This window comes from Lagenorhynchus albirostris, chromosome 3, assembly GCF_949774975.1.
Source record: "Lagenorhynchus albirostris chromosome 3, mLagAlb1.1, whole genome shotgun sequence".
Taxonomy (NCBI): Eukaryota; Metazoa; Chordata; class Mammalia; order Artiodactyla; family Delphinidae; genus Lagenorhynchus; species Lagenorhynchus albirostris.
The window spans coordinates 104700590-104717211 of NC_083097.1; the positions used below are offsets into that span (position 1 = coordinate 104700590).

The 16622-nt window shown below is 39.8% G+C and overlaps 1 protein-coding gene across 2 annotated transcripts in view; it reads right to left on the reverse strand.

Moving 5' to 3' along the window:
- Positions 1-16622, reverse strand: part of MARCHF3 (membrane associated ring-CH-type finger 3) — a 148952-nt gene that overhangs the window by 69446 nt on the left and 62884 nt on the right. The gene's annotated exons all lie outside the window — the stretch shown is intronic.

The window sequence follows — 16622 nt, forward strand, 5'->3', positions numbered from 1 at the left end:
TTACTCAAGATGGTACTTTGCAAAGTATATCTTACGCTTTGTAAAGCCACCGGTAAATTTACATGGAGAAGGAAAATCATCAGAGCTCTCTACGAGACAAGTCCAAGTGGTCACTGGCTTCCACTTTAACTCTGTGACTGTCTCAGGACAGTTTTTTGACATGTTTTAGAACTTCCTCAGAAACAGTAAAATATTCCTGAGCTCAAAGGCTGGATGGCATTGTAGCCCTACTAATGGCACTTGCACTATTGGCAAGGCTTTCTTTTCCTATGATTTACATCAATAAAAGATGCTTAATCACCTCAGTGTCATAAAAAAGCACTGATAAAAAGAGAGAAGGTAATAAAAGTTACAAAAACAATACTGAGTGTTCACTCCATGACAAGCACTGCTCTAAGCATTTAACATGAATTATCTTATTTAATTCTCAATTATCTGAGGGACTATGCAAAAAAAATTGTTAGTAGTAGGAAATGATGGCATTAAAAATATTACAGGCTCAAGGTCACACAGTGAAGAGGTGGAATAGGATTTGAATCCAGGTATCAAATTCCTGAACCTCCGCTCTTAACCACTCACAATCCCACCTCCCAATACCAGGAGATCTTGCATTAACAGCTGTCACTCTCTTGGTATTCCTTTCCCAAGATACGGTGTCAAGTGTGCTGGCCCCTGGTGTCATGTGTGTTGGCCCCCGTGCGTGCGCACACAAACACACAAACGTTCATCATACCCAGACAGTCTTCCCTGCACCATTACCCTCCCCAATTCTACCTGTGCATGTGTCCAAATATCTGCTTTCACAGTGTGAGCAGGTATGGTGATATGGGAAGTCACCCTGAATAATAAAGGAATGTGGGGCTAGAACTCAGGGGACCTTGGTTCTAGCTCAGGTATGAACAGTGTGACCCCCTATGTAGATCACTTCACCTCTGGGACACAGTTTCTTCATCTACTGAATAACACCTGTCCTTTTAACATTTCTGTGAAAATGATCAAATGACCCAAAGCATGTGGAAGCATTTTACAATCTACAAGGAAGGGGTGGGTGATTGTTGGTTGTTACTTTTATCACACACAGCCTTTATGCTTTCCTCTCCCATTCCTTCTTTACTCGTTGTGACTATCTTAGTATTTCTCAGAACACCAGTCCCTTTTCCTGCCTGCCCCTTCCTCTCCTCCTTTTTATCCACTGAGGAGTTATAAAATGGTCAGCAAAGCAGAGATGATCTCTCCCCTCTCCCAGGTCAGAGAAGACAAGACAGACGTTCAGTGGTGTGCTGGAGCCAGTTTCCTTCCAACCAGTTCTCACCAGTTTCTTTCCAACTCCATGTTCAGTGAAGCCATGCTGATGGCTTGAAATGGGCAACAGTGGAAGTATTTACACTATGGAAACTAGCAAATGCTAGAAATCCCTCCTTCCTCCCCCTTCTCCCAGAGAGCTGGATGTTGAACTTTTACCAGCACACCACAGGACAGAGAAGCAAAATAATAAAATGGCACAGGTACTAGGAAGGAGAAAGCACAAGAGTGGTCTGGGAGCATACAAGGAGGCACTTATCATTGCTGCTGGGGTGGGCAGAGGCACTCAGAGAAGGTGTCCTGGAGGAAATGAGGTTTAAGCTGAGCCCTAGATAATGAGAGGAGCCAGGCAGGCAAAGGGGAGGGAGAAGTAACAACTTGTGCAAAGACCCAGCACGTTAGAGCAGCTGACGGAAGTTCCTTAAGGCTACAGTGCAACGCGGGAGGGAGGAGAGAAGAACGCGGCTTCAACTTGACCCCGAGGGCAATGGGTGGCTACCAGTGGGCTTTGGGCAGGCAGGGTCAAGGTTAGGAGTGTGGGGTTCAATCAGAGCCATGGCATTTGAATTCTGGCTCCACCAGTGGGCGGACCTTAGGCAAGCTTCTAACCCCACCTGAGCCTCATCTGGGAGTGAGAGTAATTATAGTGCTCAGACCTCCTGGCGTTGCTTGCGAAGCTGCAGGTCACGTGCTCAGCACAAGGCCTGGCCCCTCAGAGCCGCTTGGTAGGCGTCCCAGCACAGAGCAGCTAACTGAGGAGGAGATGCACACGTTCTCTGGGAGAAGAGCTGTCTCCACAGCCTCTTTCCACCTTAAAATACTGCTCTTCTGCTAGTCTAGGACTGTTTTTCATACTGTGGATGGTGACCCACTAGTGGGTTGTGAACTCATTTTAGTGAGCCTTGAGCAGCACAAAAAGAAAAAAAAAGGAAAAAGAAATAGAATTAAGTGGAATTAGAAAGGAAAAAAAGCAAGCACCAGAGCCCATTGTACGTTGCAAGGTAAGTTTTGTGTTTGTGTGTACTGGGTTGCTGTGTAGAATTTATTTCTGAGGGCTACAGTTAAAAGGTGAGAAAGCCCTGGCTTCCACAGGAAACTTCCTGTGAGCTTTGGGGGCTGGGAGGCAGGATGAGAAAAGCAGGGCCACCCTGGTTTTCTCCTGCTTCCCGAGCTGGAAATGTCTCAGGAATTTACTCCCCTGAGTTTCCAAGGCTTTTTAGCTTCCAATAAGAACTGATGCTTCTTGGGCCATGTAGGACGCTAGCTCTAGTCTCTCTGCTGTCTAGTGGCCCATGAAAGTGACCAAAAGCCAAAGGCCGGGTAGGGAAAGTGTTTCTTCTAAGGGGTGGGTGTGTGAATGGGGGGAAGGGGTACTAAGGACCTCCAACTGCCCTGTGGTCACTAAGCCCAGCCCTGACTAAGTCAAACTCACTAAAACCATCCAAGGCAGATTGCTGCCCAAAGGCTTGGTGCAGAAGGAACTGAGAGGTGAAACACATTTAGTTTGGAAAGATAATTCTGTATGTGAATAGGTTTTAGGATAATTTATTTTCACGATATGTCAAAACATATCCAATTTGCCCTTTGGAGCTGCAAGAACCACTTGGCATTTCTTTTTCCTTTGCAATTAAAAAAATGGAAAGTAATGGCAGATGCCTGGTAAGCATTTGGGAGGAAAAACAAGCGCCACTTGTTTTAAACCACACGATGATTTAGTTTGCTTGAGTTTCCACAGGGCTCATTCCCCAGGCATATGCAATTGGCACTAGATTAGCTGCCGGCCTTTATTGACAAAGGAATTAATCTTCACCAATGATGTTTTTTAAAGCCCATTCTTTACAGTAAGTTGCCACAGATCATCAGGGCTTCTTCACTTTCCCTTTTCCTCCTTTCCCTTCTGACAAGAGTGGCTAAAAATAACTTCTTAAACCCTTGATTCCATTGAGGAAGGTGAGGGAGGAAAAGTACAGAAGAACGTCTTTGCCTTCGTGCAGGCAATCGCACGTCCAGTTCAGGCAGTCACTGAAATCACAGCCATCAGGAGACCACCTCTCACCCAGGATTAGGAGGGTGTATGCGCATATGTGGGTGTGGGGTGCAGGCAATGTGATAATAGATACCCTAAACATGACAACTGTGTATTTGGTCAGAGAAGAAATTTCCATCAGTGATCTGCAGGTACCCACTTCCTGGCTTAACTGCATTTTCCTACGTGCTTTTCACTCACCAAGATCATCTTCTGGTGCAGGGAGAAAGCAATATATAGTTCCTACAACAATAAAACAATGCCAGGCCAGGAACTGCCCACTTGAGTTCCCCAAACACCACTGAGAGCCCCTCCCACCCCAAGCCTGGGCGGCCATTGCAAGGCTTTGTGGGCTGTCTTCAGTGAGGCTGCCCAGTTACTCACCTGTCTGTTAATAATTGAGCATCCACTGTGTGCAGCAGGCCTGGGCTTGTGCAGAAACACACAAAGACATAGAGAAAACGTTGTCCCTGATAATCTCCATGCTCCTTGGCGAAACAATGCATTGAATGAAACAACGTGTGGGAGTTGAAAGTAGTCTAAAATTGTGGTACTGGAGTTTCTCCGTTATGTGGCATTCTGTATAATGACCTTTGGGCCAGGTTCAACAGGGGTTATTTCTTAAGTGCTCATGGATTTCATCATGTCTATGTTATCTGTGACACAGGCCAGCAGCCTGGAACTTGGTGACACTTATGGATGAAAAGACTCTAGTGTGTAGAGGGGACACTGAGACGACAGAGAACTAATAAAGGTGGATGGACCCTCCCTAAGTCGGTCCCGACATGGTCTTAAATATCTGTGTGTGCCTGGTGGGGCAGGCTGAGGAAGTTGTCATGGTGAGGGCAGACTTCTTGGTTTGAAAGCATCTGTTGTACGTGTTCTGTGGGGGTGTGTCTTTGCTGGTGTGCAGCTGTGGAGGTAGGCAGCCACACCTGGCCATGTGGGCGTGTAGAGGGCAGAGAGGAGTTTTCCCACCATGAAGGGAAATCTTCCTTGGCAATCAACAAGTCTTATAATACCAGCATAAAGGAATTCTTTCTTTTGAAGTGAACTTTAGCTTTATTAAAGGAAATCCCAGTGGAGGAAATACCGTAAAAGACAAGGCTTAAGAGGCAAACACAGGTTTAAATACACGCAAATCTAAATTCCAACTCTTTCATGTACATATGTTAAAACAAGGCACTAGCCAGCTAGTAAATGACACAGAATTTCAAATTCATCCTCCCTAAAGCATTATTTAATTTTCCTGTTAAACTGATTTCCCGTTAAAGATCATAACACACAGGCCATTTAAACCAAGAAAAATATGGTGACACCACAATGATTGGAGTATCTCCCAATAATATAGTGGTTCCGATGGAACAGGAAATAGAGAATATCTTCTAGGGCAGAGTGACAGATCACACTCCACTCAGCGAGAGACCTAGAAAGGTGGAGCTATACCCTGCAAAACTTAAACTCCCTTTTCTTTGCAGTTCTGGACCAGGGAGATAGAATTTCAGCTGTAAAAGGGAAACACTCCACCTGTGTCCATTCTAATGCTTCATCCAAGACTCAGTTCTTGACAAGGTGGGTTGCCCCCGAGGAGACTCTGGAGGGACAGGCATACGGCAAGTGGACTGGTTTCCCCTTGCTTTCCTTCTGGTTCTCAAAGGAATCACAGAATTCCCAGCATAATTCAAGGACAGATGTTAGAGAGAGTTGACATCACAGAGGCAAAGGTGCTTAAATAGAATAGTTAGACTGGGGTTAAGTGATCTGAGAACGATGGGAATGAACATGGCAGAAATTCCTGGGCTCTCAGGGAGAAACAGCAATGACCAAGAAATAAGAGGTGGCGGAAGTAAAGAAGACAGCTTTCATGATCCTATAGACTTACCTAAGAAAAGGGTCTTAACTGGCTAAACAAGCTCTGTACACACATATAATGGAACACTGTGCCATGTGAATACTCTCCAACCACCACCCTTACCTTTCCAGCTCCCTACTTCCAGTATCCCAACCATCTTTTGACTCCCCCAGGACCTCCAATCCATTGAGTCTACCATCTTTTCACCCTCCCTCTCCCCTTGGATGTCCTTTCTTCCCTCCTGATCCAGTTTAAACAAATGGTCCATCATTATAACTAATCTCTTACACGCACTCACAAGTCTTTGGCCTCTCTTGCTTGTCTATTCTCTTGGCAAAACCATGATCCAATTCTTTGCCAACTCTATGCCTGCATCCTTGCTGTTGAACACGGCAGGAGGAAAATGTACAATTGCATTTAATGGAAATTCATGACAACAAGACTCATCAAGCCCTAAATGCTGCCCAGCAATCATTCCTCGCTCCATTCCTTTATACCTTGTCAATTCCCTTGACAATGATTTTACTATGACCTTTCTCTCCTCAAACCTCCAATGCCTTCTTCCCTATCCTCTCATTCTCAGTTCATGACCTTGCTTCCCACTTCATGGAGAAAAGTGAAGTGATCCAAAGAGAATTTCCACAGACACTCACCACCCCATCTCCTCCCCTACTGATACCTGTACACGTAGACTTGGCTTCTCTGTCACCATAAGTGAGCCACCTGTGTTCCTCTTTCTTCATTTGTGCACTAGATCCCATCCCCCTGCAGGCCTATCTACTCTACAGGATTCACTCTCCCAACCCTCCCCTCTTTAACAGCATCAGTTCCTCTCTTACTGAACCATTCCCAACAGCATACACATATGTGGTTATTTCCCCCACATCAAAAAATTCCTTTTACCCCACTTCTTCTGTAGCTGTCACCTTACTTCTCTGATCCCCTTGCAGCTAATCTCCTCAAAAGACATTTATTCATTTCTTTCCTCCCACTGTCTCTCTTTTTCAGCTTTATTAAGGTATAACTGAAGTACCCTAAAGTGCAAAAATTTAAAGTGTGCAGTTTAATCAATGTATGTACTGTGAGACCATTACCAGAATCAAGATAATGAACCTATGCATCATCTTCAAGAGTTTCCTTTTCTACCCTTCCTTCTCTCTTACACCGACTCCAATCAGGCTTTGGCCACCACCACTCCAAAGAAACTGCTCATCATGTTACCTCCTTATTGCTAAATCCAATAGTCAATATTCAGTCCTCATCTTATTTGACTTCTCTGTAGCATGTGACCTAATTGTTTTCTCCTTCCATCTTGATACAGTCTCTTCACTTGGCTTCCAGGGCATTGAACTTGATTGGTTTTCTTCTTACCTCATCGACACTCTTTATTAGTTCCTATCCTCCTCACTAGCATCTTATGCTAGTGAGCACCAGGGTTCAGTCCATGGTTCTCTTTTCCTCTCTGTCTACACTCAATCCCTTCATAAGTCTCAACCAGTAACATAGTTAACCCCAAATTTATATTTCCAGCCCAGACTGCTCTCCTCTCCTCTATTCTTATATATCCAGGTGCCTATTTGACATCTCCATGTGGCTGAGTAGCGACTTCTCAAATTTAACATGCCAAAGCTGAACTCCTTAATCCTCTACCACCAACAAAAACCATTCTATGTGTAGTCATCTCCATCTCAGGCAATGGCATCTCCATCCTCCCAGACGCTCAGGCTGCCAAAAGACTTGTAGTTATTCTTTTTTTTTTTTTTTTTTTTTTTTTTTTTTACTATAGCCACCAAATCCATCAGAAAATCTAGTTGGCTCTACTTTCAAAACATATCCAGAATTTAACCACTTTCATTGCCTCCACTGCCTAAACCCTGGTCTGAGACACTGTCATTTCTTGCTTGGATCATGACCATGGCCTCTTAATCTTCTCTCCCCTATAGTTTATTCTCTGCATGACAGCCATATTAATTCTTGTAAAAATGATGCCAGGTCACATCATCCCTCTGCTCAAAGCCCTCCAATTCTCTCAGAATAAAAGCCAAAGTCCTTACAATGGCCTAAAGGGTCCTGTATGTTCTAGTCCTCCCCCCATTATCTCTCTGACCCCATCTTTGGCTCACTCACTCCACTCCAGCCACAGTGGCCTCCCTCCTGTGCTACAGACATGCTTTTGCATTGGCTGTTCCTTCTGCTTTAAACACTTTTTCGCTGGCCCAGCCACTTTGTAAAATAGTCTGGCAGTTACCATGTGATCCAGCAATTCCACCCCTAGGTGTATATCCAGCAGAACTGAAAATACATGTTCCCACCAAAACTTGTACATGAATATTCAATGTAGCATTGTTCATCATAGCCAAAAAGTGGAAATAATCCGAATGTCCATCAAGTGATGAATGGGTAAATAAAATGTGGTATATCCACACAATCAAATATTATTCAGCCATTAAAAAAAAATTCATCCATGCTATGACCTGGATGAACTTTGCAGACATTTGCTCAGTGAAAGAAGCCAGACGCAAAAAGTCACACATTGTATGATTCCATTTACATGAAATGTCCAGAATAGGCAAAGCCACAGAGATAGAAAGTTGTTTAGTGGATGCCAGGGACTGTGGGGAGGGGGCAATGGTGAGTGACTGCTAATGGGTACAGGGTTTTTTGGGGGGTGATTATAATGTTACAGAATTGGATGATGGTTGCACAACTTTGTGAATATACTAAAAGCCATTGAACTATATATTTTAAGAGATTGAATTTTATCATACGTGAGGTATATCTCAATTTTATAAGTGCTTTCTCCCCAGATATCTGCCTGGATTACTCCTCTACCTCCATCAAGGCTTTGCTCAAGTGTCATTTTCTCAGTGAAAACTTCAATCACCTTACCACCCTCCTAGCTCTCCTGATCCCTCTTACCTTTTATATCTTTTAATCTATGTTGTATGTTTCAGCTTCCAACATAATATACATGTCACTTACTCTGTTACTGTCATTTCCCCACACTTAAATGTAAACTCCATAAATTCATAATTCAGGGATTTTTGTGTGCTTGTTGACTTGTGTAGTACAAGTGTCTAGAATAGTGCCTCGCTCATCAATAAATATTGATCGAGTGAATGAATAAATACCAAGCAGACTTTAAAATTGATATTGCAGAGGACTATGGAATCATATCCAATTATTCTTAAATGAAAAAAGTTGATTATCAAGCAATATATTGTGTGTGTACATATATATACATATACACATGTACACTCTATATAGTATAGATAGAGATTCATGATCCCCAGGTTGGTAAGAAATAGAAAATGTGTCACATGTGGAAAGTATGTTGGGAGGATGAGACACATTTAAAGTACATAAAAATCACAGGGTGTTGAGATTATAGTGTTAATTTATTTCTTAAAAAATATATTCATATCTTCTAAACTCAGAGGTTTTGGAATCGGGCAGATTTGGGACCTATGCACCATTTCTTACTGGCTATGTAATTCTGAGCATCTGAGCAAGTTATTCAACCCTCAGTGACTCAGTTTCCTCATCTATGATTGGGGACAGTAACAGTAGTAACCTCATTGGAACCTCTTGAAGATTAAATGAAATAATACACATAAAGCACTCAGCACAGTGCTTGGCATATAATAGGCATTTGGTAAAATGTTAGCTATTATTATTTATTATTATTATCTTTAATGGAGTTCAAAATGTACCACTTGCAGAATTTTTTTTGTGGTATATTTTGAGTTATACTTTGACTTTCTTTGAGCGAACAATGAATTTGGGTCTAGAGTCTCACCTTTGTTGTTATATCTCCGTATATTCCCTCGAATCATTTTGAGCCCATCCGTTTGTTTGCTGACTGGGTTCATGAGATGCATCGTTTTCCTGCTGATTTTGGGTAATGTATGATTCATCTGGATAAGAGTAGCAGATTAGATGTACACTGACAGCATTGTCTGTAAGGCACCGACCTTAAATATTTCATTTGGTTTCTTTGGACATTTTTGTCAATTGTTCAGTGTTTGCTCTATAGGTTTTTGAGTTTTGGCCAAACTGTAATCTAGGCTCTTTACTCTCTAAGAAGACTACAGAAATTACAACACGAAGAACTTTGACAGAAAGCTCTCGCCCTTTTCTCTGGCTCAACTCTTTTTACGGAGTGGTGTTGGAGGAATTAGCAAGGCAGAGGGAAGCTTACGATTTTTTATCTCCTTTTTAAAATTTATTATAGAAGTAATGAATTCTCACGGTAATACAAATTCACTCACTAAAGTAGGATATAAATGGAGGCATAACACCTCCAGATCATATACTACCCCTAGTCCCAGTAACCACTTGTTAGAATTCCTGGTTTTAGTTCTTCTTGCAGTACTTATGCCTCCTCTCTTGATTTATCAAATTTTAGCAGCATCAATTAACTTTCTGTTTTAAAAAAATTAGAAATTTAGCTCACTACCTTTTCTTCCCTCCCTCCTTTCCCCAAATTTTGCTATATTTTTTACTTCTAAGTTCTTTGTTAGCTTTAGAACTTTAGATAACATGCCTAAACATTTATTTCTTAATCCATCCATTTAAACCGTATCTCTTAATTGTGTAAGGTGAGGAAACTGGCACCATTTAATCTCCCTCCATTGCTCCTCTCTTCCATCACCTAAATTCTCTCAGCCATAGCATATATTTTGAATTTTAGGGTTTATAATTTAAATTGTCTGTAATCTCAATTGCCTTCCACAAAGTCTCTAGAAATAACCTGCAAAAAATGAAAACCGAGAAAGAGCATTTCAATATTATTCTATAGCTATCACTCACTTCAGACCCTGACAGAAAGAGATACTGGGTTGCTTAACTCAAGTTGCTTGAAAGAGAATCCTCCAAGCCTCAAGGTCAAAACTTTTAAAAATTGTATTATATTCCACCAGTTGCTGAAAATCAAAACACATTTTCATTGTCTCATAGTTAGACAATGTATGTATTTCTTGTGAAGCTTTTTGTTTTTCCTGACAGTTTCAATTGCCTTTGTTATTGTTTTGTTTCTATCTTGTTGACAGTAGCAGCTTATTTTTTTGGCTTAATACTAATCTCATACAGCTGGTTAATTAAATCAATACAGAACATCCACATTCTTCTTGAATATGTCCTGTTGCTTTCTTCATGCTGTAATTCAGACATACTGTTGTCTAAACATATGTCTAAACATATGTTTCTGGAGCTCTTATTAATCAGATGTTTGACTTCTAGGATTGAGTGTCCATGCCCATTAAATTTTCTCTTGAATATTCTATCTTTTTGTCTTTTTGGTCTAAGGTCTAGGAGATTTACTTGACTTTATTTTAAATCCAGTAAATGAATTAATTTCATCCACTATATTTTGAATATCCACTGTTTTTTATTCCTTACTCCCATTTATATAGTTACCTTTTCTTATTTTATGAATAAAAAGTATTCTTTTTATTTAAAAAGTTTTTTTGGGGGGGGCACATTGGGTCTTTGTTGCTGTGTGCGGGCTTTCTCTAGTTGCAGAGATCAGGGGTTACTCTTCGCTGCGGTGCGTGGGCTTCTCGTTGCAGTGGCTTCTCTTGTTGCGGAGCATGGGCTCTAGAGTGCAGGCTCAGTAGTTGTGGCTCACAGGCCTAGTTGCTCCGCGGCATGTGGGATCTTCCCGGACCAGGGCTCGAACCTGTGTCCCCTGCATTGGCAGGCAGATTCTTAACCACTGTGCCACCAGGGAAGTCCCTAAAAAGTTTTATAAACAGAGAAAATAAACATGTTTTTACAAGTCAGATATTTTTAGAAAGTTTACACTTTGTCATTTGTGCTTCAGATGAGTTTTTCTTATTAGAAGAAATAAGACCATAGAGGTAAACTGAAGTCTCCTTTTGTTTCCCAACTCCTACTCTCATTTTCCTTCTTCTCCCTTTCTCTTTCCTACCATCCTTCCCTTCTCTCCCAGAGGCAACTACCATTAAAATTTTGTGTGTTTTTTTCTAGACTATGTTTTAATATTTTTACTACATATACAAGTGTCTATGAACAATATGTAGTATTGTTTCCTGTGCATTAAATTTGTTCCATAGTGTACAAATTCCAAAATCATTTTGTTCACCCAACGCCTTCTGAAATCAACTGATGTTGATACATATGGATCTAGTTGATTCATTTTTAATGATGTAAGTTGTCCTCCATATTCATTCATTCATTCAACAAATATTTATGCGCACCAACAGTGTTCCTGGTACTGTTCTGGTGGCTAGGGACACAGCAACCAAGGAAACAAAATATGAACATAGCATAATTTATTTTATCTTTGCTCCATTAACAGATATTAGGTTTTGCCATGACAAAGAATGCTTTGGTGAATGCCCTCGTACAGGGCTTCTGTTGCAAGTGCTTCTCTAGGGAATATTTCTAGGGGTAAAACTGCTGCTTAATAGACCACATTTTCAACTCTACCAGGTATTGCCAACTTGCTTTCCAAAAAGTTATATCAGACTGCATACCTAGCAAGCTGGGAAAATGCTCTGTTCCATTCATCCTGCCCAACATTTGAACAGTCATACTTTATCTTTTGTCATTCTGATGGATGAGGAATGGTACCTCTTTGTTTTAGTGAGCACTTCTCCTAATTGTTAGTAAGGCCCAGCATCTCTTCTTATATTTATTTGTCCTCTAACTCTCCTCCTTTGTGTACTGCCTGATGGTATCCTTTGCTACTCATTTTTGTAGTCAGTTGTTTGTCTTTTTAATGCTGTTTTGTAACGATTCTCCAACTATATAGTCTGGAAGCCAACATATTTTCTGTTTTATGTGTTGAAATTATATTTTTCCACTCCAGAGTTTGTGTCTTAAGTTTACTTATAGTGGCTCTTGCATAAAAGAGTTTTACTCCTTAATGTAATGTTTCCTTTATGAACTGTCCTTTCTGTGTACTGACTGAGAAATAATATCTCCCCAACAGTCATAAAGATATTCTTTCGTATTTCCTTCTAAAACATTTAAAGGTTTATTTTGCACAGGCCCCTAATCCATCTAAAATTATACATCTGTATGAGGAGGCATCTACCTTTCTTTTTTCATAATGAGAGCTAAATAATTTATCAAATAATCCTTCCTTTTCCCACTTATTTTTAATGCTTTAATTTACCCTCTGCCAAATTCCCACACAGATTTGGGGGATTGTTTCTGGGGTTTCTATGCTATTACAATGAATAGATCTGAGATTTTAGTCAGATTCTCTCTCAAAACAGTTCTCTTCTGGTCCCTAAATTTCCCATCTTTCTCCCAGTCTCAGGGCTTCTCTTGTCTTCACTTAAACTGACCATATTTTTAAACCCACCTCTTTGTTCACTGATGAAAAAACAAAGATGCAGAGTTCTTACACCTCCTGTTCAGGTTCACACTGCAAGACGGAAAGCTTGGAGTAGCTCTTAGCCTGAATTCCATGCCTCTTTCCACTTATGCTCCCTCCCCTACAAGTTTCCATCTTCTGTCAAAGTTTTACTTCCACTGCTAGTGAATGAAACTACTCATCTCACTGAATCTTTCTCAAGACTGGGTTTTCATTGTTTTAAAACATCTCTTCAAATTGGCAGATTAAGGATTGTATTTCATTATTAGTTTCTTGATATAAATAAATACACAAATATCAAGTAAATAAATACTCCTTAAAAACTTTATTATGGAGACTTCCCTGGTGGTCCAGCGGTTAAGATTCCACACTCCCAATGTAGGGGGCCTGGGTTCGATCCGTGGTCAGGGAACTAGATCCCACATGCCGCAACTAAGACCCAGCGTGGTCAAATAGATAAATATGTAAAAGCAAAAACAAACAAAAAACTTTATCATGTTTTTCTTGGCCCATAGTATTCTGTCTTTCTGATTTATCTATTCATGCCTTTTCCCTAGGTTTTGTTGTTGTTGTTGTTTTGGGTTTTTTATTAGTGGTGTTTAGAAATTCTATGTATATGTTAAAGACAGTAAGTCTTTGTCATATATGTTTAACTTAAAAAAAAGTCCTGTCATTTAGCTTCTAATCTTGTTTATAGTCTATTTGACTCAGAGGTTTTAGAATTTAAACCTATCAATCATTTTTTCTGTGGTCTCCTCTACTACTCCTCTACTTAGAAGGGTCTTCTCGGGACTTCCCTGGTGGCGCAGTGGATAAGAATCTGCCTGCCAATGCAGGGGACACAGGTTTGAGCCTTGGTCCGGGAAGATCCCACATGCCGCAGAGCAGCTAAGCCCGTGTGCCACAACTACTGAGCCTGTGCTCTAGAGCCCGTGAGTCACAACTACTGAGCCCGCATACCACAACTACTGAAGCCCACGCACCTAGAGCCCGTGCTCCGCAACAAGAGAAGCCACCACAATGAGAAGCCCGCGCATAGCAATGAAGAATAGCCCCCGCTCTCTGCAACTAGAGAAAGCCCACGCACAGCAACGAAGACCCAACACAGCCAAAAATAAAAACAAATAAATTAATTAATTAAAAAAAGGGTCTTCTCATTCCAAGTGTAAATATTCAACCCAGATTTTCTATGACTTTTATGATTTCATAAACTCTTCAATCCGTTCATAATTTACTTTGGTGTATGGTGTGATGTCAAAAGCTAACTTTCATTTTCTCCAAATTGTTTATCACTTGGTTCAATCCTATTTATTGATAACTTCTTCATTTATGTATCACCTTTACCGATAGTAAGTTCTTACACGTACTAGAATCTCTTCCTAGGTTCTGCTTCACTAATCTGTCCATTCTTATAAAACATCACATTTTAAAGTTATTTTAGCTTTATAATTCATTTTAATGACTAGTAGAGGAAGATGTCCAACATTATTGTCTGCCAGATTTTACTGATCATTTCTGTTTATTCTTCCCTATTTTTCTTTTGAGTCACCATTTAAAAATGAGATTTAGTCTTCCCATCTAGAAACACCGCATTTATGCTAATTTTCTTTTTTTCTCTCAGTATTTAAATTTCCCAGATATTATTTGTTACTATTTAGTATTTTATATTCTAGTAAATGTGATCTTTCCCATTATATTTTGTAGCTACTTATTGTCCATGCACAGAAAAGCTATTGATTTTGGTTTATTTTGTATACAGATTTTAATTTTTTAATAAATTTTATTATATTACTTTTTGTTGGTTCTATTACATTTCGAGGCAAATAGGAATATAACATACAAATAATGATTATCTTTTTTCTCCTTTCCTCTGACTTTTATTTCTTGGAGGGGTTGTAGCTTCCAGAAGAATATGGAATGATCATGGTGAAAAGCAAGTCTCACTCCTGATTTTAATGCAGTGTCTCCAGCTTGCCATTCAGTATGCTCTAAGTTGTTTCTCTGGCTGAGAAGCTCTTGATCATATTAAGATGGATGTTTGTTTAATAAATGGCCTAGTGTACTTATCTTGAATTTTAAGCCTATTTCTTTACACAGCTCCTTTTTCTTATTTCTAAAAGTGCACTGCTTTTGTATTCTGTATTTTTTGTTTTCATTATCTAATTCTTCATATTCCAGTCTTTGTCCCTATTCTGATCTAATCTGTTTATCACTGCTTTTAAAAGAATTAATCTTTGAATCCAAAAAGGGTCTCATGACTGGGTAGTATATACAAGGAGAAGAAAGATCGAGGGTACTGAATAATCTTCTAATTAATAATCAAATGTGACTCATTTAAAAAAAGATCCTACTTGTTCACTTGAATAGAAATTTATTGATTACTGAAATCCAGGAGAAAAGTTGATAACTACCAATTTGGCTGATTTTTATGTGCAAGAAACAATTAACTTGAAAACAAATGATCACTAAAACCCCACAAAAAAAACCCCACAGTGGTGAGGGGTTATGTCAAAGAGATATCGGATCCAAGTGTTAAGAACTCCAGTGGCCAAAGGTGGAACAATCTGAGAAACAAAATTAAGTAGTACTGCATTATAACCCAAAGTATGAGTCCATACTGATACAAATAATTGATTGAATAAATAATGGGAGGGGGGCAAGAGAAGAGACAAATCTCCTGTGCAGAAGAAATCCAAATAATTTACGTAGACACTCCGACCTGCAGGACACGGAGCATACCTCCCCATTCCTTAAGTGTGGGCTGTGCATAGCAACTTCCTTCCAGAGCGTACAGTACGGAAAGGGGGAAAAAAGAGTAACTTTTCACTGGAGAAACCTGACAAATACTACTTCAGAGAGGTGATCAAGATCAGCATCAACAATAAATCATGGTAGTATGTACCCTTCACATGTGATGACACTAGCACTTTATTCTGGTCTTCTCCAAAACTCATAACCCCAGTCCATTTATGAGAAAAATATCAGACAAATCTCACTTGAGAAACATTCTACAAAATACCTAACTAGTGCTTTTTAAAACTGTCAAAGTTGTCAAAAACAAGGAAAAGTCTGAGAAACTGTCACAACCAAGAGGAGCCTAAGGAGATGTGACAACGAAATGTAATGTGGGATCCTGGATGGAATCCTGGAACAGAAAAAATGGATATTAGGTAGAAACGAAGGAATCTGAATGAAGTATGGACTTTAGTTAATAATAATGTATCAATATTGGTTAATAGTTGTAACAGATATACCCAACTAATGTAAGATTTTTTTTTTTACTGTCTTAGCTACTTTCAAATACACAATACAGTATTATTAACCATAGTCACCATGCTGTAATTTACATCCCATGACTTATTTATTTTATAACTGTACCTTTTGACCCCTTTAACCCATTTCATCCACTACACCTTTCTCCCCTCTGGCAACCACTAATCTGTTTGCTGTATCTATGGGCTTGGTTTATTTTTGTTTATTTATTTTGTTGTTTTAGAGTCCACAAATAAGTGAAATCATACAGTATTTGTCTTTCTCCGTCTGCCTTATTTCACGTAGCATAATGTCCTTGGGGTCTATCTGTGTTGTCATAAATGGAAAGCGGCCATTCTTTTTTATGGCTGAATAGTATTCCAGTACATAGATATCATATCTTCTTTATCCATTCATCCATCAGTGGACATTTACAGTGTTTCCATATCTTGACTCTTATAAAATATTGCTACAATGAACATGAGGGTTCATATATCTTTTCAAATTAGTGCTTTCATTTTCTTTAGATAAATACCCAGAAGTAGAATTGCTGGATCATATGGTAGTTCTATTTTTAATTTTTTGAGGAATCTCCACACTGTTTTCCATAGTGGCTGCACCAATTTTCATTCCTACCAACAGTGCACAAGGGTTCCCTTTTCTCCATCCTTACCAACACTTGTTATTTCTTATCTTTTTGATAACAGCCGTTCTAACAGGTATGAGGTGATATCTCATTGTGGTTTTGATTTGCATTTCTCTGATGATTAGAGATGTTGAGCATCTTTTCATGTGCCTGTTGGCCACCTGTATGTCTTTCTTGGAAAAATGTCTATTCAGAT